The following is a 2,923-nucleotide window of genomic DNA, read 5'->3' on the forward strand; positions in this document are numbered from 1 at the left end:
CCCCTGTCACGGCAGAGAGCCGTGACAGGATCGAGAGGTGAGCGAACCCGGTATGTGTTCGCTCACCTCCCGATCTACTGAGCCGACCTGTGACAGTCTCATTGTCACAGGTCGGCTAGAACTATGAGGTGAGTGGAAATCACTCATCTCATAGTTCTCCTTTAAGCACCAGTAGCATTAAATAAATATAAATCAAATATAAAAAGTTTTTTCAGGATCTTCCGATTATAAAAACGCCTAATAGCACTGCCACTCACCCTTAGCAAACCCTCAACCTCCTCTTGGCTAATTCAATGCTGAACAAAGCAATACGTTCACTTAAAGGAGAACTATGAGGTGAGTGCTTTTCACTCACCTCATAGTTCTAGCCGACCTGTGACAATGAGACTGTCACAGGTCGGCTCAGTAGATCGGGAGGTGAGCGAACACATACCGGGTTCGCTCGCCTCTCGATCCTGTCACGGGTCTCTGCCGTGACAGGGGGAGGGGCTGGATTCCCCTCTCCCCGCTCCGATCTGCCAGCGCTGACTGGCGGAACGGACGGGGGAGTGGGCGGGCACAGCCTCTAGATAGGCAGAGCCAGCTGTCACTCACGCAGCTGGGCGGATCCCGTCATCTACGTCGGGATCCGCTCCGGCTGCGGCGTCTCAGTATACCGCGAGCTGTAGCTCGCGGTATACTGAGCTTAGGGTAACGGGAGGACGCTAGTTTGTGTCCTCCCGTTACCCTAAGGAGAACTATGGGGAAAAACACTGACCCCATAGTTCTCCTTTAAAGGATGATGTTGAAAAGTCTCTGAATGTAATTCTGACAGACAGCTTAAGTTAACCTTTAAAGGAAAATAAGCTATGCAGCCAGAGGCCCCCGGGGGTAATAAAAGACTGCAGCTTTTCAAAATATGCAGCCTATTTGTACACCTGGGTGAAAAACTCTCATCGCTATCTGTGCCTGGTGCCAGGATGTTGTAGCCATTGGTCACTGATCCCCAGCATTTCTGGAGTGAGTGCTCTTCCTTGTTCAAATCCCTGTGTATGCGCAGGGCCCTCTCTTCCATCTCAGAGCTAATCACAGATATCCTATATCGCTCAAGCGCAGTGAGGAAAGATAAGCGCTTACTCTTGTAATGCTGGGGGTGAGCATCCAACGACTAAAATGTCCTAGCAACAGGACAGCACAGGGCACACATACTGTAGCTACGGGAGTATTTTGAAGAGGCTTCTGGGGAAAGAGGGGGGTGCAAATGGCCTACATGTATTGCAAACAACTTCTGGGCCAAGCGACTACTTATCACCATTCAGTGGGGAAGGCTGATTGACAGGTGGTGGGCGGCAGGCCCCGGCATGTGGCACTTGTTACAGTAGACACAGTGTGTCTCTTCATGCAAGAGCTACGATGGCTGTAGTGTGTAAATAATAGCCTTTCCTGTGAACTGTGAAGGACAGGTTGGGTGGGCAGAGAGCATTGTGGTGGTGATGGTGGGAATGGTAAGTGAATTTGTGTGGCTGAGTAGTAATCGGAAGCTAAAGAGGGCGCTGTGCAATGCATTGTAGCTAAAGAAGGTGCAGATGGGCTTTAATTTGCGCTAAAGAAGGTGATTCACAAATGTGTGAACTTGAGATACAGAAAGAGTTAATGGGCAGTGAATTTGAGTAGGTGAAAGTTTGTATCTAAACATTCCCAATTACCATTTATATCAGTCAAAGTGCAGCCCACAGATGAAGGTGCAGTAGCCTCTGTGGCCCATCCTTGGACTCGAGTTTGATATGCCTGCTTTAAGTGGTTTAAATCCTAATTAAAGTGTTGACCTTGGTTGGACTAATCCTTTCTGCCACAAGTACTATTACCAATTGGCACACAATACATCATATGGCATGTTTGTGGGTGGCTATGATTTCTCTGTAATGAGTTATAAACATTCTAGAAGATTGTAGCACCTATCCCCAGTTACTGCAGAATGAGAGAATTGGGTTTCTGTTAAGCATAGTTTTGTCAATGGAATGGGCTGCAAGTTCTTAGAATTCTTTTACAGTAGCAAACAAGTTTCTTGGCTTCATAAGAGGAAAATATGGCCGCATTCCACAGTAGGTTAGCCTGCTTTGTACTCTTTAATATCCTGAAAGGGGCTTAACTTGTATTTATTGCTTTCCTTTTCTACAGCGTAGCTGTGGGATATTTTTTTACAGTACTCATCTGATCTACATACATTGAAATTCAGTAAAAAGTAGCTTGATAACATCGGGGCCTGTTTTGACCATAATGGGATATGGCCATTGCTTTGGTTTCAAGTGCGGTTAGTACTTGGTATTGGGAATGCAAATAATATGTGAAATGATATAGTGTGCCACAATGTTTCTAACCTCTGCCCTGTCGCTAATCCTAACCAAAACACGTAATCTGTCCTCTTAAATTTGCCTTGAACCTAATCCTAACCCTATCAGTTAACATTAAAATACCCCCCAGATCAGGAGTAGGCTAACTCTGGCCTTCCAGCTGTGGTACAACTAGCAATCCCAATAGGCACTGCAAGACTGACAGCCACAGGCATGCCTCCCAGAAGCAGATGCACAATGGGACTTGTTTCACTACAGCTGGAGGGCTGCCCCTTCCCATTTAAGTGTGTCTCTACAGACAAAACCTTTTTTTAGTTTTGAATAGAGTGGTGAAGGGTTAGAACTCCTGTTAGGTTTACATTGCTGTCGATATCCCTATTAGGGAGATTTATTCTCTGGATTTTACCTGGAGACCATTGTCACTGGAACTGGAAGGGAAAAACATAGATTTTGCGTTGCCACCAGAATAGGAGTTGAGGGAAAATCTTAAAATGGGGACAATGGTTTCAGTGACAACAGTTTAAAAGGGCATTTCCTTCACTTTTTAGAGATTTTGCCCCGTGTTGTGCAGGGAAATCTCCTGAATGAGGCAC

The sequence above is a fragment of the Nanorana parkeri genome, unplaced genomic scaffold, assembly GCF_000935625.1.
Source record: "Nanorana parkeri isolate BGI_ZX_2015 unplaced genomic scaffold, ASM93562v1 scaffold16, whole genome shotgun sequence".
In the NCBI taxonomy this organism is placed as follows: domain Eukaryota; kingdom Metazoa; phylum Chordata; class Amphibia; order Anura; family Dicroglossidae; genus Nanorana; species Nanorana parkeri.